Genomic DNA, 24,307 nt, shown 5'->3' with positions numbered 1-24,307 from the left:
GTTACATGGGCAATATTACAAATCAAGAGGGAACACCCAGGCACCCTGGAACTTGAATGCTGGAGCAAAATTTTGGCATTGATACAGTCAAATCATGCACTGACCATGCTGAGGCCAGGTCTCTAATGAGTAAATGGGACAAATGCAGTTTTCAGCCTTTACTCAGACTGACATGAGTCATTTAAAGATTCCAGTGGCTCCTCTGAAGCATGCTTAGTTGGAACTCAGACAAATAAAGTGCTGATGTAGCCAATTAATGAAATACAGCCTTGATTTTACTTGTGGGTTGAAATCAGTGCAATCATTAACCTGTTTGAAGTGCTTTGCTGAGTTAGGAGCTAGGATTTTGTAAGAAGATGAATGCAGATTGAACTCCAATAGTGTTTTGCATAAACTTGATAAAGCTAGGAAAAGTAGCTTTCCTAGTCAACATAAGTGTCCACAGTCCTGTGGAATAAAAGTATCACTTGGAATATCTGCATAAGTCGCTCCTTAGTATTGGGAAGGCATGCTTTAATGTGCTTTCTTTCATTAATGAACGCAGCCACTTGCGGGGTGAAATCTAAGAAACTGCTGAATAGAGCACAGCAACAGCACCCAGTAATTCAGGGAAGAAAATAAAGATGACAAACTGCAGGGAACTCTAAGCATCTTCTGATTACAACAGCCAAGATTCGGATTTTGTTCTGGACACCTTGATTAATGTCTTCTACTCTTGTGTAAGGTGCTGTGGAACCTTTTAAAGAGCGCTTTCTTTTACAGAGCCCTAACAGCATAGCTCTTCCTAATCATCTGCTGGAGCAGGATTTCAGTATTGACTTGGAAGAATACTATATACTAAATCACCAAAACTATTTTCTGGAACAACTTGCTTTTATTTTGGTGATCTTCTATCCAAGAAATAGCACAGGCCAACATTTTATGACAATGGCCTGATTCCTTTTCTCTGTTCAGTTTTGTTCCTAATATACTTGTAGTTTTGCCATCAAAGCAGATTAATTTTCATTCTCAGTTCACTGGCGGAGGCATCCCCTTATACCACACATAAAACTCTGTGCATGTCTGTGGGAGAGCCCAAGTGAGGGTGTGCACGGCTGAGCTATTAAGAAATTGGCCCACTTGCCTGCTTTTTGATTTTAAGAAAAAATAAGCCATCTTTAATTTGCTCTCAATTTCTCCCTCAAGCTGTTGTGCAAGCTAAGATAACAGCTGCCCTTGGTCTAAAAACCCCTGTGCCCGTTTTCAACCTCTTTCTGTGGACACCAGCCTGTTCCTTGCGCTGCTGACACACTGCCTGGCATTACGACCCCCGTGCAGCGAGGAGGCTGTGGGAAGAGGAGGCAGAAGCGTGGGGGATGCTGCCAGAAACAGAAATCTCCAGCAGAATATGGCCTAGGCACCGGTGGACAGGATCAGTAGCAGTTAGCGATGCAGCTGCCACCTCATAACAGGATACTCCAACAGAGCGGATAAGAGAGCTGCAGTTCCTTTGCAACAACTCCGCATTTCACTAAATGATTAGAGTATTAAAGTCGGTGGAAGCCAGCAACAAAATTGCTCCATATACCATACATCTAAAATAGGCTGTATGAGGCTTCAGATTTTAATTCTGTATCTCTTATTCTCTATTCTGATTGGGCAGGAGAAATCTGATTTCTCCTTTTCCTGATTTTGGATACTTATGTACCTTTTTTCTAGTGGATTAACCCCATTCTCCATCTGGAGGCCTGGGATTGCACCATATTTTCTTTGCTTTTACAGTCATCTGGAAAATCTCCATCCCCGAATGGGGCTGTATGCCCTTGGCTTTGACATTTGGTTTCTAGTCTCTGCTAATAATCAAGGTTAATTCCTTTGCTTGTCCTGATGATTTGTGGGCTTTGAATTGCCCTAATTTATAAAATGCTTCTGTCTCCACACGTCCCCCGCCCTGTCCTATGGCTGGCACTCCAGCAGCACCTTGCTCTGTGCTGGGAATGTGAGAAGCACATCCTAAAATAGGCACCTCTCTGCTTTGCTTCCCTCTCCCATGGGGAGGATGAGAGCGTGCAGTGTCTGGGTGCACCAGTTACCTGGTTTTGTGTCTCCGCTTCCTCCAGAGCTCAGCCTCTCTCATCTTCCTCCTCAAACTGGACCTCCACGTTTCCCGTGAAAACCACAGAGATATACTGGCATCATCTTTCACTGTGTATACATCTTTCTTTTCTTTCGCAGCTGCCCTGTACAATCTGGGCAGTGGGAAAAAAAAGCAAAATTTGCATGATCAGGCAGCAGCTCAAAGTTTTATTAATCCCTGAACCTCCCTCTTCCCCCTCCAAATCTCCTTCATGTGTAAAAAGAAACACCCATCCCCGCAAAACAAGTACCTTGAAATGGAGCAGATATTGCCACATTAGGCATAAAGATGAAATCAAAAGGTTAAATGATATGAGTGTTAGAGAGCCAGAGGTATTAGGGTAAATAATAGCTACAAATTACATCAGTCTCTCAGGAGTAAGAGGCAGTGTGTGTCGCCCCTGCCAAGAAGACCATTTAAGAAGCATAGCAAAGGGAGAAGGGAGCTGTATCATGGCTAACTGAGGAAGACGATATGGAAAGTCATCTTTCTGGCCTCTTTTACAGGAGATCAGATGACTGATACCAGCTGATATGTCACAGAGCTACTTGAAAAATGCAGTGGGTGGTACATCCTCCAGATCTCCTCTAGTGGCTTCCACTGGGACAAAACATTACTCATTCAGCAGCCCTAAAATAAATGAAATAGATGATACACTGAAAGTAGGAAATATAAATTCTCATATTCACTGGTCCTACTTTGTCTCTGTAACAGGACCCCAGAACGGCTGTAAATTATTTTAAAATCCTTTTATTCTGACAGCACCCTGTCGGGCCATGTTCTTGTAAAGGAGGACCAGGTGCACGGCTTTCTTCTGAGGAGAGGGCAGTGGGGCATACCTGTGGCAGTGGGGTACGATGGGCAGTCCTGCAGGCTGGGTTAGTATATCTACGGAGAAAACACAAAAATCTCACATGCATTACACTTAATGCAGCTGAAGGCGTGCTACCAAACCAACACTCTTTCTATGCAGCAGAAAACTGTTGGACTTTGCTAGAAGAGATGATCAAAAGCATCATTGTTTGCTCAGCTTCTCAGTAAGCTTTTGATAAGACCCGCAATGAGGCATAAGTGGAATCAAATAACTGACCACAAGACAGAGGGGAAAGTTCTTTTCCAATTAATGACTAGGTAAGCAACAGGAAAAGAAAAGATCCCAGGGTTTGGTACTATTTGAGGTGAAATATTTCAATGGAGGGATGACACAGGGATGGACAGATATCTGGAGTTTATGAGACTTTACATGTATATGCTAAAAAAGGGGCAACTCTTCTAGTATGTCTTACAATCTGTGAGCAGTCATACACTTTGCTGAAGATAGTAGATACCATATCTGAGGATTAAACGAGAGTTCAATCCCCGACAAGTTAAGTCACAATTAATCTGATAGGTGCTACCCACAGAATTGAGGGGGTATCAGCTAGATGAAGGAAAAGGCCAAGGGGCAGTAAGTTTTTTGATCAGTTTTGGCCAGCAAGAGGTTTAGAGGGGTGAGCAAGGAAGTGCCCCGTGGCACTGGGAGAAGCAGGACATTGCTTTGTAAGAAAAATCAGACTGTGCTAGAGAAAGTCTTGACTAAAACATCAATTTCTCCTCACAGAAGCAATCTGCAGCATCCAGAATTAAGGTTAAGCATTTGGGCTAATCGCTTCGCAATGTCCAACTGAGCTGGGAGAATTAAGAATGGTGACCCTGGGAAGCTGGCTAGGAACATTAGGTTGCTTTAAGCAGTAACAATGCTATGCTACAAAATTATTTTTTTTCCTTCTCTTTTACCCCTTAATTACCAGCTTCCAAGTTGTGCTGGTCTGGAATAGCCTGACATCAGGAATATAGAGGGAAAGTCCTCATTGCCTCTTGGTTTATGAAAGAGCTTGCATAGTGCCATTGCCTCTGGTGGAGGAGGACCATATTCTGTGGGACAGAAGGGGTTTTCCAAGCCTTTGCTCCTTCATAAAACACCCTAGAAATATAGCCTTTGGAAAATGTGCAGTGGCTAAAAATTTCTAGTTTAAATGGGAAAGAGTGCATCAGATTATCTCCCTGATGTCCACAGCCTGGGGCACGTCAGTGGCTGAGCACACTTTACTTGAAGGAAGGGAACTGACCATGCAAGGAATTATTAGTGCATTTGGAATAAGTTTGCCATTTAATAGCAAGACTTACATGTGTTTTCTATGAACTTCAACTGGGAGAAGGGACAAATGAATGCCTTGCCATAGATGAATGCAGCAAGTCCCATGATGGGACTTTAAATATGCAAGGATATTTTGGAAACGGCAAAAAAATCCCCTGTCAAACCAGACGTACGTGTGGAAGGGCTGCTCTGCCCAAAGGCAGAAATCTCATTTTTTTGCTCTGACCCTTCGCAGCGGGTTTGTGTGACTGTTTATTTGTCTATTTAATAAATAATGGAGCACCTCCCTCACGCAATGCACAGTACTTATGCAACTGCCTGGGAGCCAAAGACACTTTCCCAGCAGGCAAAGGCTGTCAGGAGACCTGGGGCAGTTTTTAAAACGCCATGTCCCTTCCGTCAGACACTCCTATCCTTCAGCTACGCAGGTTGAAAAGAGCAGAGTTTGTCCCCGGGGATGCAGCTTGCTCTTTCTCACGTCTCCTCTAACATAAATATTTTAATCCTATAATCAATGATGAAAATGGAGTGGTCACAGGGTAAATGATCATAGGCAAATTATTGCCATTTAACTGTTTAAAGCACACTTTATCTAACTGTCCCAGTTTGGTTTTTAGCGATGGGAGAACTGGCTTTTTTTTAAAGCAAAAAAGAACTTTTGTTGAATCTCAGACTATTTTTGAGTGGGACTGTGAAACAGTTCAGTTCGTTTTCCTCTCCAAGTTCTGGTTGGTGGTACTCCAAGCTTTCATACCGTTCTAGATACTGAACTATCTATTTCTACCACTTAATGAATTAAACTCCCCAAACATCTCAAGAAAAGCCTCAAAACTGTTAGATTTACTGTTTTTCTTTGTCATCAGGTATTTGGTATTTTCTGTCTTATAAGCTAGAGTTTTAAGTTCCTGGCAAGTATGAGGAAGCAAATGCAGCTAGAGCCAGAAAGCAGCAGCAACCCTGTCAAAGAGCTCTTGTTCCTGAGATTCCCTCCTTATTTTCTGGTCCTTGTATACATGCTAGACACCCAAATGTTGGTTTTACCAGCTTAGCCCAAGGCCGGCTGATTCAAGAATGCTGCTTAAGCAGTGCTGTAACATTTACCCTTGTTCTGTGCTAGCGCTTAATACCGTAGATTATAAATAGCATCTTGCCCTGGGATCAGCCTAACATACAGCTGGGAACTCCCCAGGAGCTTATAGTTAAGATCTCTAAAAACTTCTGCTACAGAAAGCCTAAATTATTGCCTCTGTCATCAGGGGGAGAGGAGTTCACCGAGCCTCTACAGCTGTTTTGGGATGGGCTCCTCCTGACCAGTCCCAGCTCGAGGGGCACGGCATCCCCTCTCCTGGCAGGGCATTGCCTCCATCCCGCTGCGCTCTCCCTGAAGTGCATGTCTCCTGCTCTGGTGTTTTTCTAAGATGACTGGCAAACAAAACTACAGTAGTGTTTCTAGTGGGGGTAGCTTGCTGTAGCTTGGGTGCAAATTTGGGTTAGGGAGACCTAGTGAGACATTTGCCTTGCTGGGGTGGGTATGCACGTAGCTGGCTTTGGGCTACAATCGTAGCCTTTGCTGCATCCTCCTGCCTCCCTTGCTCATGGAAGGTAAGGGACTCCCAGGCAGGGACACGGGGTAGATGTCCCTCAACTGGGACAGTCTTGGCCTTTTCCCAGACCAATGCAGGGAGGTGAGAAGGGAAAGGGAGTCTTTCCTCAGGGTAGAGTCTGGACTGGGACTGTACCTGAATCATTGCAAACCCCTGTGCTATCCTCACCAGAAGATGTCTGCTCTGGATCTCGGTATCCCCGTGTTACCGTTGCTTTCTACCTCTCCTGCCTGTGCTTTACACAGGTACAGAAAACTTCTGGGAAGCCCCATATGGAGACAAGCCAGTACGCTGTGCCAGGAGGACATTACTGCTCTGCCCCATTGCACCTGGAGCTCCAGTCCCATCCTTGTCCTCCATAAAGCCCTCAGAAGGGCATTTTCCAGACCCAGAGTTCACCATCCTGTCACTCACTGACACTCCATTGAAGAGTTTTAGGTAGTTTAAAAAAAAGACATATTTTATGAGAGTTAATATTTAGCAGAAAGCAAACCACACATACAGATGTGTTTTGGTCAGGGTGTCCCGCTTTGTCCCAGTCCAGGGTCTCTACCTTGCTGGCAGCACCCTCAGCCAGCCAGCCTGCCTGCAGACAGCAGGGTTGCCAGCACATCCACTGGTGACGTCCTATCAGACATTACTCTACATGGACTAGAAAAGTCAGAAAGGCTCAGGCAGTGGCCTCCACCTCCCTGGTGCCCTTTAAATGACTGAGTGCTCCTTCAGCGAGCACAACGCTGGGGTATGCCCCGAGGTGTAGCCTGGGTCAGGGCTGGCTGTTCCCAAAAGAGAGTTTGAGTTTTGCAGAGAAGGACATTTGTGAGCTGTGCTATGAGGGCCAGAGAATGACCTGTTTTATTTATTCATTGCATTTATTTATTAATTAATATTATTTATTAATACGGACATGTAGGGTCCAGAAGAGCCCCATGAATGCATTTCAAACCAGGCTGCGTGCATCTGGGAAGGGGCAATTTGTACAGGCAAGAAGAGAACCTTTGTAAACTAGAGATCTTGGGGGTTTTCTGCTGAGAAAGAAAGAGGGTAGGCAGATCCCACTGCTGTTGCCGTGGGAGCAAGGAGTGCAGCAAGGCTGGATTATCTGGAGGAGACTGGGTGGAATTTTCCTAAGATTTAGGCAGCATAACGCGCCGGGACTGCGAATGGCTGGAGGCAAATGATTCATTTTGCTAAGTACCATAAAGCCAAGAAAACAGATGTCCTGGCTGGACCGAGGACAAAACAACACATTGTATTTAGTAGATTTATCAATAGGATAATGAATATTTTGTTCAGATTTTTCTAAGGTTTTTGGTTTGCTTTTTTTTAATGTCCTAAAACATTATAGATAGATAAAGCATGAAACCCTCCAGTAATAGTTACCAAAGTCCTTTCCAGACCGAAACATTAACAGCATGAAAAATAAGACTTTAAATCTGAATATATTGTGATTATTACCCAGTACTGTGCAGCTGATTCCCATACATTGCCATTGATACCAGAGGGACTGAATGGATCCAACTAAATTGAATATATGGCCCAGTGATTTTGTATTGATGTAGAAAGCAAAGGGCTAAATTTGAAGTTAATACTGACTGGAACAAGAGCCTCTTTTCTGGTCTTATATGTGTAAAAAGTACTGTATGCCTAGGAAAGTTGTGTAATGTTCGTGCTAAAGTTTTTACTCCAAAGCCTGATAGGGCTGCCTATGCACAGAATCACAGAATCACAGTACGGTAGGGATTGGAAGGGACCTCTGGAGATCATCTAGTCCAACCCCCTGCCAGAGCAGGGTCACCTAGAGCAGGTTGCACAGGAACGCATCCAGGCAGGTTTGGAATGTCTCCAGAGACGGAGACTCCACCACCTCTCTGGGCAGCCTGTTCCAGTGCTCTGCCACCCTCAGGGTAAAGAAGTTCCTTCTCATGTTTAGGTGGAACTTCCTATGCTCAAGTTTGTACACGTAGACATAGTCTGGCGCAGCGAGTTTACAGCCCTGCTGAAGTTGATGTGGCGGCACCTGCCCTCTGCTAAACACCACCCCATTGCCACAGAAGGATTTCACGAAGAGGTAGTTGAGGGGTTCCTCCAGCCTGCACAGAGCAAGACAGTTGCTCACAGGGGCAAACAAAGCTATGTTGGAAGTGGCCTATTTATTCTGCAGGTGGCCAGTGAGGGGTCCGCTTGACTCCCACCACAGGAAGGGTTGGTGAGACTCTTTGTGGGGACTTTCAGATCTGCTTTCTTCTGGAGAATGTTCAAGACAGATCCAAGCATTGGTCGCAAATCAAATACCATTTACTCACTGAAAACTAGACAAAATGTGCTTTAAATGGGTGCTTTCCCAAAGGACTCACTCTGCTATTGACATCCTACAAATTATGTGGAAAACTGTGTTTTTGGGGTAGTAGCACGTGCTTCTTTCAGTCCTTCTTTCCAGAACCCTCTCTGCTACTGTAGTGCCTAGCTCCTCAGTCAGGGTACAGATCTCTCCTGGGTGAGCCACCAGACCCTTTCTGCAGTCCTTTGACACTACCAAGTACTGTCAGAGTCAGAGGACACTAGATGGTTTGGTCCTACGTGTGAAGCTCTTCAGGAAGTTTCCTAAGCAAAATGCACTTTGATATTGAGGAGTAAGACACATTGAAGCCAAGACATTGTGAAGTGGCCTGTGGGATTCACTTAGACTATACCAATTGATGGTGTGCTTACCTCTTGCTGCCCAAATCAGAAAGAAGACTCCCTAAGGAAAGAAGTACACCACCCCCACCGCACCCCCCCACCCCTCCCACACGTTGCTTTTTAAGTAACAAGCAGCCACAAATCTCCCCATTTTGTGAGTATTATTGCTGCCACATGTTCTAACGAGAGTACAAGAAGGAAACGCAAGCCTGTGAACCTTGCTTTTGTCTTGAGTAGATAGTTACTTTAATTGCGCGTCACGTCGTGACTTCAGTCCTCTCTGCTCACGCTGATCCATTACTGCATAACTGGCGGGTCTGTCTGAACACAGGCATGATAGCTGTGCCCTTTCTTTGGTCAGACACTAGAGTCAAATCGGTGTAGTGATAGGAATCTTAAAATAATAAAAATAAAAGGAAGACATGCAGGTAATCAAGGTGGTTTTGTTTGGGGGAGGGGAGGTAGTGAAAGCTGAAGAAAACTGTGCATTAATCACTCTCCATGATACTCCTGAAAGTATCTTACCAATGCATTCATTTTAATCTTTAGAAGTTTAGCAATTGCTGCAGGGTGCACGTAACTTTTCAATTCTGATGGAGCAGCCCATTCCTGGAGTTAAAGATCTTCCTGTTTATCCTTTCTGTAGAATCTCGCTCTGTTTCAAAAAAAAAGAAAAAGAAAAAAAAACGGGGGAAAAAAAAAGTCACTGTTAGTATCATGAGTTGTTTTTTCCACTTGAAAGAGAATCTTTGCCCCCTTCATGTCTCGATGTGTTTTATGAATCCCACCCCCTCGAGAGAGTGCTCGGGCTTCAACAAAGGAGATACAGCTCTATTTCATCCTCACCAAACAAGGGCAACTTGTTTAAATGTCTTCCCTGTCCTGGAGAAGCTTGTCGCTGTGACTGCCTAAAGACATGTCAAACTGGGTTAACTGCTGTCGCATTACTATTATAAACTGCACCGTCTGATAATCAGACTGGTTGAGATAAACCAGTCTGCTGAACAGGCAAAACACTGGGAAATCCCACTTCGGGACAGATTATAGCAAAGCAGGCATTGTTTCAAACGAAAGTCTCCAGATGGGATATTGGCAACTGCAGGAGATGTGACTGGCAATACCCAAGATGGTCTGATTGTCAGTATCATATGACATTGTTTTCTGCCTGTCTCAAGGGTTCCTGAATGTGACTGAGAAACCCCCTCCTGTGAGGCGAGAGGTTGCCACCAGTATTTGGAAGATTAGGATCTGCCAATGGCAAGCCATTTTAAATCCCTTGCAGTCAGATCAAAGCAGGGAGACCATGCAAAAGCCCAAGTTCCAGTGGCCCAAAATAGCACACAGATTTTGGGTTAGGATTAGCATCACTCAGCCTGCTCATTACAGCTAATGTGTCTGGGGAGTTGATCCTTATTTCTGCTTTCTCCTTCATCCGTCATTTGGGATTGAATATTCAGGAGTGCTTTGCTGCCATTTGAGATGCTGGAGACCAGGTTTCCAGGAGAGCTCATTCAGGCTTGTATAGCGCCTGTGACATGTCTCTGAAAATCCTTCTGGAATATGTGGACCACAAAATGCAGGGCAGTACGTGTGCAGAGGGGCAACTTGAAGAGATTTGGAGTAAAGAGTGTGGGGTAAAGATGTGAGGACCTGGACTTACTTCTTCTATTCCTGTTAAAAAAATATTCTGTCGATGACAAGATGGGACATTGGTTCCAAAAAAATAGCACTTCAAAGACAGCAACCAAAAAAGGCATCTAGAAACCCTGATCTACAAACCCATGTAATTTCTTTGTGCTTAGGGAAGAAAAAACTTTTCCCAGTAGGACCCATTGCATTATTGTGGAAACCATTTATGTCAGCTGGAGTGCCTCTCCTTAAGTCCTTTACAGTAAGTGGGGGAAAGATGGAGAGCAGCAGCACACCCTTCTCTTGGCCTTGCTGTGCCCACAGACACCTCCTCAGATGCTGTAGGATTAGGCAGGTGGAAGAAGTTCAGGCCCCTCTCTTGTTCCGTAGACTTTCCCCAGGTGGAGGTCTCTCCTACCTGGATACATCATGCCCAGACTCTTGAGACTGCAAATGCTTAGTAGTTTTACCACTGTGCTCAATGACTTGGCTTCTCCTGAAGAAGTGGGCAGGCCACACGGACTGCAGCAGAGTGGCACACCTACACCCAACATGTGCAGAATTTACTTCTGATGCCCTCCATCCTGTGTGTGACAAATATGAGATGCCTGGAGTAGGCTGTGAAGGTGATGGACAGCTGCTCTATGTCCCTGGTGGCCATGGCTTCCTGACCATCAGCCATACAGGTGGTCATCAGAGCTGGCAAACCTCTGCATTTGTTTCAGTCTCCATATGGCTCAGCTGTCTGAGGCAGCTGTTAGTCCTGGTATACAGAAAGCCCCATCCATGCTGGAGTCCCCTAATCTGATTTCTTCTCCTGCAGTTTGACACCTGTGGTCATAAACATCTAAACTACTTGCCTCCTCAGGGCACCAATTTCTAGTTGGTGAAATACCTCTGGACTAGCTGTGAACAAGAAAACTTCTAGTCGGTAGCCAAGGACTTCTTTCCATGCAAGACATTACTGTAAAAGACTAAACTCCCACCTGCTCTGTTAAAGCAGGAGGATTCCAGCCCTTTGCATTTCTTCCAGATCAAACATGATGATGAACCCAGAGTATTTTGGCATATGAACCCCTGTGGATGGGAATGTTCTTGCTGCTCCCTGGGACAGCAAGATGGTTTGACAAGGAATAAATTCAGATTGTTGTCCCCAGGGAACAAGAGATTTTCCCTGCTGTCTTTGTTTAGAAAGAAGCACAGAAAAATTTTGAAGATGTATGCAGAGATAAACTGCAGAGTAAATAAGAGATAGAAAGAGATAGGCTGGGAGAAGGCACTGCTTGGCTGGGAACTTGAAATAGTCAGAAGAGAGGGATAGCTGGTAGTGTGGTTGGGTGTGCACATGTCTGTGCATCCTTTATGTTACACATGTGTAATCTCTCTGCATTCTCCCCACTCATCCATAAATAAGCCAGAGGTTTTACTTGTGCTGTGTGAAGACATTGAGCCTGCTGTCTCATTGCCATCTAACTCATCTGAGCTTTACTGTGGTAACGTAGACCCAAGTTGGGTTGATCAAGGTTTCTGCCTGAGTGCCAACATGGTGTGCCACTAAGCGCCACTGCTGCCAGCACAGTGAAGAGCAGTGGCTGTTGGATGGGCAGCGACTTCAGCAACGGTGTCTGAAATGGGGGAAGATTAATTACTGCCGCAGCTTGAAAATATTAGTTTAATCTGAAGCCCCTGTTGATTAGCTGGTGAAAAGGAGATGCGTTCACACTGTGTACTGCAACATAAGGTGGTATGGGAGAGTGCACACAAACAACACAAACACTTCCTTCTTCACCCACCTTGGTCATTCTTTGCTTGAGGCTGGACCCTCGGGGCACTCAGCAGCACCCCGGGAAGAAATGTCCCTGAGCAACGTGCAAACAGTACCTTGAAAGCATGAAAAAAAGTGATTTGCCACATTGAATGGACAAACTTTAGTCTGCTGGATAGACCCTTTCAGATCTATTCACTAGGGGGTACGTTGCTTCTTTGTGTGAGCACATCACTCACAAAGTATTAAGAGGATTTACATGTGTTTGCACCAAGAGAATAATATACCCCTAAGGAAATTATAAATGGCCCTGAAATCTTTCACTGCATCACCACTGTTACTTACAGAAGTCCAATAGTCCCTCAAAGCTTGGAAAAAGTTTTATACATGGGTATACTGGAATTCCTAAGAACAGGACTCAGTAAGGGGCTCAAGATTCGGAGTTTGGGGTTTGTTTTTTTTCTTGGTGTGATGCCTGTGCCAATTTGTCCCACTGCAATGGTTGAAGCTCAGGTCTGTGACAGGAGGTTTGGGCTGGGATATCTTTCACTTTACTGTCCATCTGGAAGAGTGCACTGGAACAACTTTGAAATATGGAAGCCTCAGTCCTCTGAAGGGGTGAATTCTGTAGGTATTTGTTCAGAGTCTGTGGAAATGCCATGTAATTTATTTATAAAAATAGTAAAGTTTCTAGAATAGGGTTATCCATCCAGAGGATCTTAAATCAGTTTGCTGCCTTCTCTTTGGTGGATGTCCATCTCCCTGTTAAAGCCAATATTTTATCTGTAAAAGCAGTGATTTTCCAGGAGACAGTAATAGTCTGAATTCCGTCATTGGGCTAAACTATAGTTAATACAGGAGACTTTTTTCCTCTCCCTCCTCTCCCTGTCCCCACTGCAAGGTTGCCGGCTCAGCCTCAGGACCTGCAGCAATGGAGCAGAGGAAACCTGCTGGTCCTTTTCACTGAACATGACACTGAAAAAGACAATCCAGAGCCACAGTCAAACAAAATGCACAAGCAAGTGCACAGTTAGCTATTTTGCTTCAAGATTTCCAGGCTGGTGTGCACCCACCTCCCAGTGGTGCCTCCATACAGTGTAGAGCAGCGTCCCGTGGGCCAGGTCAAGGTCTCAAACTCAATAGAGGGGCTTGGACAGATCAGAGTCCTGTTAGCTCCGGTGCGGCACCACGTGCTACTGAGCTTACCTGAACTACAGGCAGCCAGCTCAGTCATCTCTGCTTTCCCTCACAATGGCTCGCAGCTCTGGGGTGAGAGATGGCAGAGCACCATCCTCATGTCTGTGCCCCCTTGGCTATGGCATGGCCTGATGCCATCTCTCATGGTGCCACTGCAACTCCAGGCACAGACTTACTGGGGTGGAGGAAAGGCTTATGCTTGTTTTGCCTCCTCCTCTACGTTAATTTGTTGCAAGACCTCTCCTATTTTGATATGACACCTATTCCCCATTTAGATCAGGACATGTTTTCAGATTTTAGTGTTTATTTTTTTCCCCAAAGCCTCCCTGGACATGCAATGAGGAAGGCTCCCGAATTCATTAAGGAGACATGTGTTTGCTGACTCTATGGTGCATGCAAAAGGTACACACTAAAGGCTCAAACTCTGCAAGACAAAACATCGAATTTATGAGAATTTTCAAGTCTGCCTCATGATCTTGACTCACGAGGTCTGGATATTTGGGGCTGGCAATGTATGCAAGCCTGTTTCTGTGCCCTCCACCCCTTGCCTTTCACTCCCTCTCTGGCCCCATCTTAACAGCTGCATCAGGAATTTACCACTTGGGCTCTCTGCTGTTACTCCAATCATGGTTAGCTGATTTTGAGGGGGGGTAATGGTCTGGGTACAAATTTCCATGGCTATTTTTAAGCTGCATGAATTGCCAATAAACTAATAGCTGGTGATTTCTGAGTTGGTGATTTGTCTGCATGTTCATAAGCAGGAACGCAAACTGGCTCCATTTTTCCAATTCAATTTTGCATGCTCTTATCCTCTGATGTGGACTAGGGGCCCTGCTATAACTCAATTTAATTTGAAACAGCCGGCCCATTAGGACTGGAAAGCTGACTACTGAGTCACTTATGTTCAGAACATTTTAAAGTGCTACTCTGTCCTGGTACTAACCCTCATGATGGCTTCGTGCCACCCACTGGCAAGTTGCAGCAGGCAACAAGAGTAAACAAAATGCTTTTTTTTTTTACATGAGATGTGCTCCCTGGGGGAACTTAGGTTAGATTCTGACCTTAACAGAATCTGGTCTTACTCCATAGATTTTCCTGGCATCATTCTCTAATGATTTGTCTCCAGTGGAATGAAAAATTTTTTTTTGAGGGTGGACTTCAGGCCCTAGAAGTGACCTTCTTCTTCACAGAAGGTGCAACTCACCCCATCACAGGAGGTCTGTGCAACTGCACTGGGCTGTGAGGAACGACTCACGGAGCAGCAAGCCAGTAGTCTTTCTGTGCACAAAGTGAATTAAACTAATGAAAAATTGTGAAAGTAGAGAAGAAAATCTTTTTTAAATTGGCAGAAGCCCATGTGATGTGAACATATTCTAATTTATCTCACCAGGCCCTTGATGTCTCTAAGAAGAATCCTTAATACACTTTTCTAGTTAAATATTTTGCACCTCTTGAAAATACAAGATCAATGAAACCACTGGAAAAAAAACTCAACCCAAACCCCATGAAAGTAATGGCAAAGCATTTTTCACTCAGCATATGGGTAGAACTCATTGCCATGGGACATTTTATGGCCCAGAGGTATAAAAGGTAAAAAAACCCGAACACTTAGTAAGGTGGGAGAAGGGTTCCATCAAGAGCTATTGAAGGTGGTGGCCTGGGTGTAGCCTCTGGGTCAGAAAATCATCAAACCACTGATGGCTGGATTGTGGGTAAAAAACCCAACAAGGGTCTTGTTTTCCCTTAGCAGCTGCCAATAGCCACTGGCAGATAGGATACTGGGGTAGACTGACCTCTATTATAAATGTGGATACTTTAGATTCTCCTGAGAAAAAGATGGAGTTTAGATAGAAAGATGGTCTTCCTTTATGCCTTGTGGGGAACTTTAATAGTATCAGAACCAAATTATCTTTAAATTATTGCACCTGTTTTTGAATATTTAAAATGAATTTTCACAACGAAAATATCAGTGATTTTTAAAATTATACAAAAATTCAGTTAGCTCTCTGACTTCAAAATTGAGGAGCACATTTATGGGTATGTTTCTTAAGAAGTTTGGAATATTTCTTTCCTGTGAAAGAATACATTTTAAATCAAGATTTTTGTTAAGAAAACAACTTTTCTAACTTTGGAAAACTTTTGGCTCTCTGGTGAGAAAGTCACCAAAGTGCCTGGGTAATCTTACTCCATAGATAAACCATATCATAACATCTATGGAGATCAGTGTGGATCTAAACATTAGCCTGGACTCTGTGTTATCCTGCTTAGTTCCATAAAGAAGAATATTCCTTCTCCCTCTAATGCCCTAAATAGACATATTTTCAATGGACCCAAAATGGCACCCACCTATTTGTCTTCTATGGGAGTTAGATCTCTGTAAAGACTTAAGGGGAGAGGTCTTAGACTTCAATGGACTTTTACTGGCAGAAGTGATTTTCCTAAGTAATTTTTAGTCTGATACAATTCATTCCAAGGGATGGGGAGGATCCCTTTAGGTTTTGGCGTAGTTAAAGTTCCCTTTAGTGTGAATCTATAAGAGACATTTCAAAAGCCAAATGGTAGATTATACCATAGTCTCATTGGCAGATGAATAAAAGAGAGTTAGGTTGGCATCCTTTTCTGTTTTTCAATAATCTTTGCTGAACTTAATTACCTGTAAATTATACAACCCCGGGGCAGCCTGGACAATAGAGAGGAAACCAAGTTAATACACATACATACACTTCTCTGTTAGCAATCATAATGGTGATCAAGGAGCCTGATTAATTTTGACTTGGCATCAGGCAGCAGCTGGCATTTTAAATTCTCCAGCTTGTTTTCATCACGTCTCTGTGACTCAGCCCTACTGCATAGCGTTTCCATTCAGCCATCGACAATAAGGACAGAATAATCCTTCTCCAGAGACGGGGAGGGCAAAGAACGGGCGGCGCAGGCTGTGCTCAGCGCTGTGTGGGGAGGATGGGGGAAGGACCCTCTCCCAGTGCTGCTGGGCAGTGCCACAGCTGTCACTGCTGACGGGGAGTGGGGCACAGCATGGCACAGGGGCTGATGCGCTGCTCCTTGTTGCTGCCAAAATACCAGCCAGGCCTCCTCCCCACATGGGCTCCCCCAAACTCTAGTGGGAGAATATGACTACCAGCACCCCTGTAATAAATTCCCTCCATTCTCCCTGTACCCATTCTCCACTGACTCAGAGCTGTGGGAGTTGCCACAGTATTTCCTACTTACCTTAAAAAATGGAAAAGCACACTGATCTGATCTCCCAGTCTGAAATAATCGGTTCTAAACAACGGAGCATTAAATATTTACAGAGACCAAGAGGGCTGGAAACTCACGCCTTCTCTCACTGGAGAGCTGGTAGCCTTCCTGCCTTCTCCCTTGATTAATGTAAAGCATTTATTTCAAGTCCCGTCTGGGTGTGGGCCCTACACTCACACTACCCTAGTTTATAGGAAGGATGGTTTATGTCACTTCTAGAGCTCTTAAATTTTCCCAAATCTCTCCTCCTCCTTCATGTCTCTACTAAGAGACTTGGTACTGAAGAAGTTTAGCTTTGGGTGAACGTAAAGATATACGGAGAATATTCATGCTGACGTATAACTTTTCCTGAAAGCGTGTCGTAAATACTGTCGATGTCGGTCTGTGATGGTGTGACCATAGTTCTGCCTGTCATTTGGCCAGAGCAGTGAATCACCTGGCCAGCGCACGCCAATGAGCTCTGTGCGCTGCAGTCCTTGGCTTTCCCCCGTGCGGTCTCTGCTACTGTGGTCTGCCAGCCCCAGCTCTGTGCTCCTCTAAACGGTGCCTCTTCCTCAGCCTTCAGCCTTGCCTCGCTGCTGTGGGAAGGCACCGGGCATTGGGGGAGTCTGGGGGAAAAAGAACAAAAAAATCAGTCCCTGCTTCAGAGCAGGCAGTGACGAGGTGAGTGCTCAGCTCTACCTCAGACGATCAGTGCAGAGGTTTGCGGCTGGAAAATGAAGCCCTGCCTCCGCCTTGCATGCTGAGGCCACAGAGGGGGCTGTGTTGGATTTTGCAGATGCTCCTCTGTGATACCTCCTATGTGGGGGACTGTGCTCAGGGCACGGACTTTGGCTTTTAACTCCATGAAGCGTCCCAGACCTTACATCATCAAGAGGAGCACCGTCTTGCATTTTTTCAGGGTCTCTCAAAATCAGGAGTCCGGATGCAGAACCGGGCGGGGATGCCAGGGAGCTGTCTGGTAGCACACCCAGACGCCGCCATGGCCGGTGTCAACTCCAGCATGGTTGGCTCCTGCTGGCCCACATAGAGCTGCCTCTCTCACTTTTCCACTCATGTCACATACACCAGCAGCAGTTTGGCACTGCTTCTGCTGCCAGTGGTAGCCAGGGGCTGACTGTGGTCCCCCCGCACCTGCAGCACCCCGGGCAGGTGGCTGCCCTTGGCTGGGAGAAGTGGCATTCTCAAATATCTGGTTTCCTTCCAGGGTGGGCCCCTTTCCATTGACATGAGGGCACTGTGCCCTTGACAAACATTTATTTTAAAATGCAGTGAAACAAAACCAGCCCTGCAAAGTTCTCTGTGGCTGGCTAGCACCTGGCTCCCCTCCAACAAACACGGTGGGGACGAAAGCAGTGTTGACGGGCTTCTTCCTTTACATCCTTAAAGATCTTCTCCCTTTGACAAATGAGATCCTTCCAGCAGACGGGGGAGAAAAGGACTGAGATAAAGTGGGAGGAAGGGTGAAGTGGGTAGTCAGAGATGGAAACAGGGGTCTCGGAGAAGAATACATGTGCACTATCAAAACAGAGATCAGACTGTTTATGGAAAAGAGCTATGGAAACCCAGCATGAATGTAGAGAACCAGATGCTCATCCTGCCATTACTCCACGCCAGGCTGGGAACACGGGACAGCTGGAGTGCTAGCATTGCAGAGGAACCTGAGGGCTGACACGTGCACAGACCGTGCAAAGCGTCTTCACTCTCTAATGTCACTGACCACAGTTTCCCCCAACCAAAGATCAAATGTCCTGCATCACTGCAGAGTATATACTGCCTAGACACCGACGACTTTATCCTTGTGGTTTATTATAGGTGGCACCGCACTTGCCTACTGAGTTGATGGCAAGTTGAATTCAGTGGGCTGCCTCTCCTTTTGCAAGACCATAGGTATGTTGCCAGTCCTGATTAGGAATTGATGGGGAGAGATAGTCCAGCATCTCTAACCAATGAGTGGGTTGCTTCAGAATACACAAAGCAAGGGGCTAGACTCATTTTTCACTGTGTTTCTATCTTGCTGGGGGTTCTTTTTCTTTACTTCCACCTCCTCTATAAGCATGACAGCCCTAAGCAGTCATGAACTTGACTAAGAGATGCCAAAATCATGCACTTTGCTTTGAAATTACCACAGCAAAAATAACTCAGTCTCCTTTATTTACCTTTTAGAAAATGTGGTATTTTTTTAAATTTCAGGCATTCTGAGAGCATGTTTGGAACATTTTTTCACCTCTCCCGTCCCTCCTTTTCTAAGAAATGTAGAGTTACATCAGTATCTTTACTTCTGACTACAGAATATGGTGCTTTTGTCAACATACCAAAATACTGCAAAGACCTGTGGCCAGACTGGGAGACATAGGAAGACCAGCGTTCTGATGCCGTGTTTTGAGTGGTACCACCAAGTGTCCTTATGACCAGATGTCTTGTTCCTCCAGAACACAAGCTGAAAGCTAGACTTCATGCACAGACAGAGGCCAATGTCCGAAGCGTGCAGATAGCTACTCTGAAGTGAGCAGAAGTCTACAGCTGGGAGGACACCTGGATATTACCCCATCTCGGTACCCTCCTTACCCAGGCAGGCAATTGACAGGCTGGTCTGGAAGTCCTCAGGTGTTTTCCTTTGACTTCAAAGATGAGTGTAGGTCTACACATTTCACCTTAATAGAGCAGTCTTAAAGCCATAAAGGTCAAGTTATCTTGAAAAACTCAGTAGAGAGGTGATGGGGTGGGAAAGCAGGCACTATGCCTGGACCAAGAATAACTTATGCAGCAAATATTTCTAACTGAGAGGAAGGTGAGCGAACGTTGTCTATGGCAATTTTGCAGGGAGACTGGCTGGCTTTCACAGTGGTCCAGCTCCGAGAGAACAGCAAGGAAGGTTGGCTCTTCCAACCCGTGCTCTTCCTGATTGAGATGAAGCACAATGACCTTAGCAGGCATAGAGTAAAGGTCGTGGTGGTATGGGGTGGCACAGTCAGTCCCTTCCTGGAAGTGTGTCTGAGGACAGCTATAAACTATATGCTATGATATGTTGATTCAAAATAAACCCAGACCGTGTGTGTAAAGTTACACGGAGGTGTTGAAAAGCAAATGCCAACATCTGTGCCCTAAAGAAAGTGTCGCTTGTTGGTAGAGACCTTGCAAACTATCCTCTCGTGTGCAGTCACTGAGCTGGGATCTGGAGTCAACGCAAGATGATACACGTGTGTATAATAAAAGAAGTCAGCTCCCAGTGCCCCGGCAGCCCCAGGACCCCAGCTGGCAGCCTGTGCTGCCGGGAGGGAGGCTGAAGGCTGCCTGGGGCTGTGCAGAGCAGGACTGCACCAGTCACTTTTGAAAAGAGGTGCTTTGCCTCTGCACCACCTATGTATGCTGCTTCCCGCAGGGGAGTATCAGGGATCCTCACCACTGGTCACTGCTGCTGCAAGCCTTGTCTCTGAGCCCACTGCATCAGGTTGTCCTTCCCCAAGCCCTGTGCTTGCAGTCTCCATCGTGTGAACACCTGAAACCTCAGGGCAAAAAGAGCTAGGGTGGGAGTGGCGTGAAGGATCGCTGTGGGAAGTGTAGTGGCACCATCGGTTGCATACTTAGCCCCATCTTTTTGTCCCCCTTGCCTTGAGTCCTTCTCAAGCAGATTTTGCAGCTTCAGCATGTTCATTTTTCTTTGGTTGCCAGCCACAAGTAATTAAAAATGATGAAGATTTTTGTATAAACTAGTTCCAGTTCAAGGAAAAAAGAAAGTAGAGCCCATCTCAGGAGTGAAGAACTCTAGCAAAGTACTTAAGGAAGAGATTTAATATGAAGCACATGTGCAGTCCTGCTGCAATCAAATAAAACTTATTAAAGGCTTTTCTGAAGCACAGCCAGCTGATCTGCCCAGGTGCATCGTGCAAAGGCAATGGGAATTACTCACATGCTTAGAATTAAGCAGTATGCTTTGTCCTTTGGTGAATGAGGGTCTATGTGCTCTATTTACAGAAAAGTGGTTTCAGAAACAGCTTGTGCAAATGTTCTGTGCTGTTGCCAGGTGCTCTCACTTATGCACATTTTCTGGGCAACTGTAGATGCAGATGCTTGGGACTTGTGCATAGGCAACAGATAAATTTCATCCAGGTACCAGCTTAAAATGGGACTTCAGGTGGAATCCTATCTAATTTCCTAGACACTGTTTTCCTTACACAAGGAGCCTACTTCCGTATTTCTGAAGCAACAGCTAATGCCACAGCACGATACATAACACACAGTAGCAGGAGGTTGAAAAGCACTTTAAAAGAACTAAAAAATGTCATCGTAAAAGAATATGAGATATCCATGAATAGCAACAAAGTGTATCCTTGTACTGTTTTCTTTTTTCTGTTTCATTTACAAAAATGAATCTAGATTTTTGCGATTTCTTTCATTCCCTTAGGCCACTGAAGGTCCTCACAAGATGTCACTCTGCCCAGCCTACTATTCTCAGTTTCCTGAATGACAGCTTAATCTTTGTGTCACAGATCCTGGCTCATTGTGCTGTTGATGATATGTAAGTCTTGAAGCACCATTAAATGCTCTAGGCCATATAATGCATTGGGCAAATCAGAGAGAAAAGGTATGAATACAATTTAAACTCTGATGTAGCATATTTTCTGGGAAAAAAAAGTGAGAGTTTGGAAGATTTATAGGATCAAAATATTTGGGACCGCAAATGGCTGATGGCTCTGGTAGAACTCGGAGCCTGGTTGGGCTTCACTGGGCTGAAGGAATGCTCAGTTTTGTGGGTGGAAGCCTCTTCCCTCGGGATGCGGTCAGGGAAGACAGTTGGCATGTTATGCTGTGGCCAGGCAGTGGAAACAGGTATATGTGTCTATGGGTACGTCTGCCCTGGCTCCCCACCGGCCAGCGTAGGTGGTCCCATTTGGGGTGCTCTGCTCGTCCCAGGCAATTGCAAGAGGAGCAGGGCTCAGACCAAGAACACCCCCCCGTTCTGGGGATTTCTGAGGCCTCGGTTTCATTAGCCACAAGAAGAAAAAGCGTGTTATCTCCTCAAATGACACAAAGCAATCAGGTTAATTTGAAAAATGTTCAAGGCCCTATCTTATCTCATCTTGCAGCTCCTTCTGCCCATATTTTATTGTCTGTTTCATGCAGACACACTGGAATTGAAAGAGAAAAATAATTGATTAGTGTAATAGCATGGAGCTTACTTAAACCCAGGCGGCTGAGAGCTAAGGATGAAACTCTGTCTTTGAGGTAGTTGTGATTTTGCCTAGATAAAGTGGCAAAAGGACCACTTCAGATCAGACAGGCCAGGCCTTCATCACAGGGCGTTTCACAGTGCAAATCAGTTTTGTGCCATTTGTTCCTCTCTGCGGTACATATTGGGGGTCTGGTCTGTTCTCCCCAGGGACAGAGCTGAGGAAGAAAGAAAGAAAAAAAAATAAAATGTGAAGAGACATCCATACTGAAGTCACTCCACTGTGTGTAAATCCTAAGCAGCTCTGCAAGGGGTGCCCCAAGGTCCCCTGCTGCTGTGTGGGCCACAGCAAGATGGTCGCCGAGGGGATCAGCCTCAAGGACATGAGCCATCCTTCACATGGTTTGGAAACACCAAGCTCCACTGGATTGCAACACTTCTTGCTCTCAGTGCAACTAGGATTGCCCCCATGGAGCCAAATTTATGTATGGCCTTGAGTTTTCAGACTACCAGCACTGGGGTTACATCAAAATCCATTCCCTTTAAAGACAGAAATGCAGCTAATGACCTTTTCCTTTCCTCAGAAGAGCAGACTGAGTTATTAATTTTAAGTGCAAATATTTATTATCCACTGCTAATTGGGGATTGGGTCAAAGAGAGCAAATATGAAAGGCAATGAGAGCCTGCATTCAGCAAGCGCAAAGCCACTCATTTCACACAGCTAAGGATGAAAGAGAAATCAACTTGCTTTTGACTTCTAGATCTTGAGAAGAGTTCAAGACAGCAAAGATTGTTAAAACAAATAATCTCAGATGTCTGGTACTGAGTTCAGTTGCAATACTTCTTGGATTTTTCAGCCTGGCAGTTATCTGTAGGGTCAACATGGTTTTATCTTGCAGTATAGGCAAGTTCTTTTAATGAGCAGGCAGAGACAAATGCTAACAAAGATTGAATAAATTGTTACAAATTAGTCTGATTTGAATAAATTATTACAAATGTGTCTGCAGTCTTGTGGGAGTAACACAGTAGTTGCAAATTACAAAAGAAAAGCCCCTGCAAATCAGAAGCAGCTAGTTACTTCTTCTGCATTTACATGGAAGTGGATTTGTTGTACCACTTGCACACAGTGAAATAAGTGAACTACAGACCAGCAGCACAAAACCTTCTATTTGTTAGTTCTGTTTAGAATGTCAAGTTTTTACCATTTTATTTCTTAAAGTCTCAAGGTCATATTAGGTCTCACAATGAGTATAAGTTTGGATAAAATAATCAGCATTTCCAGAAGTTGTCGCAATTTTGAATAATCAACATTTAGACATTCAGAGTCAGATGTTCACAGGTAATTCTATCCTGTATTTTGGACATGAGTCTGAGCTCACTGGGTTGGACATAAAATGTATATGCTGGTGCTTCAGTTCTACTTCAAGTGCCAGGAGATGGTCTCTGTTGCCAGCTGGATGCCATCAACGTAGGTAGTGCTAGTAGAGAGAGGCAAATGAACTGTTTGGGCATTAGCAGACTTTGGGGCAGAGTGCATGGGAAAGAAGGGAAGGTTAGGATCTTCTCATCTGTTGGCACAGCCCTAGACATGCGTCTTTCTGGTTTGGTACACCCAACAGCAGTTTTCCAAGTTGCTGGACAATGAGAAAGAAAGTGGCCACCAAGTTCCTCTTGGAAGAGTTGTGCCACAAGGGGTAGTTGGGGCCCTGGCCAACCTTGTGCCCTGGCCAGCAATGCGGGGCACCTGGAGAAAGAACTGAGGTATATTTGGCTTAATCGTGCTCACTGGAGTACTTTCCTAAGGAGAGTACAAGCAATTAGACTGAGATCTAACTTTGCACATGTAGAGTCAGTCAGCACATAGGCTTTAGGTATTTTTCTCATTTATACTTTTTACTGTTGAGTCCATCCAGGATTTTCTTTGTTTTATTACTTTCCTTCATCATCAACACCTTCTCCCTGCTGAGGCCTGTTGGGGAATGTGGAAAGGATGGCCATGCTGACCACAGTGATGGTGCTTCAGTTCTACTTCAAGTGCCAGGAGATGGTCTCTGTTGCCAGCTGGATGCCATCAATGGAGGTAGTGCTAGTAGAGAAAGGCAAATTAAGTGTTTACATAATAAAAGTAGATAGTAAAGTAATTAATCCATTGAGAATTAGCAGTGCCACAAATGCAGATATATGCAGATATATGGAATATTTTTATTTCAATGCCTCCAGTCATTTTCCAAAGCAACTAGAAATTGTTGAAGAATTCCTCATTCTGACGAGGAAAGATTCTCCCTCAGCTGAGCTGTGCTCTTTGCAAAAAAAAAAAAAAATAGTAAAAGGGGATGTTTTAATGCTTTAGTGGACAAGAGGAAACTAGGTCAGTATGAGACTGCTGGTCTGCTTTATAATGAACTGTGAAGTATTCCTGTCCCCCTGTGATGACTGGGCATTACTGGAATGAAGACCCTCCATGCTGAAAGAGAGATCCTGTCCCTCAGGGATTCTCTTATTACAGGAAAAGGAATTGTTTTCCCCATTGCTCTATCTGTCATCTAGATGTTCTAAGTAGCCTTTCACTATCCATGGCCCACTGCCCTCAACTTCCTCTAGCCCTGGGAAAGCCCTAGTCATCTTCTTTGCAAAATCTTTGAGGGTAATTATTCGTTTGCCAGCTTCGTTGTATTATGTGGGCTGGAATAAATCCAGCAGAAGCAAAACTTCTACACCAGAAGAAATTTCAGCACTTCAGTCCTACCTT

At 44.9% G+C, this 24,307-nt stretch overlaps 1 long non-coding RNA gene across 1 annotated transcript in view; it reads left to right on the top strand.

Moving 5' to 3' along the window:
• LOC141736144 (uncharacterized) overlaps window positions 1-23,864 on the top strand; it is a 35,269-nt gene extending 11,405 nt beyond the window's left edge. The window contains exons 3-4 of the long non-coding RNA XR_012584905.1: window positions 20,794-20,907; window positions 21,769-23,864. This is a non-coding gene — a long non-coding RNA (uncharacterized LOC141736144). The remainder of the gene's footprint in view (window positions 1-20,793; window positions 20,908-21,768) is intronic.
• Window positions 23,865-24,307: the final 443 nt, after the last annotated feature.

Source organism: Larus michahellis, chromosome Z (assembly GCF_964199755.1).
Source record: "Larus michahellis chromosome Z, bLarMic1.1, whole genome shotgun sequence".
Lineage (NCBI taxonomy): Eukaryota > Metazoa > Chordata > Aves > Charadriiformes > Laridae > Larus > Larus michahellis.
Note: the sequence above shows the minus strand (reverse complement) of the source record. Positions and strands in the feature narration are given on the sequence as shown.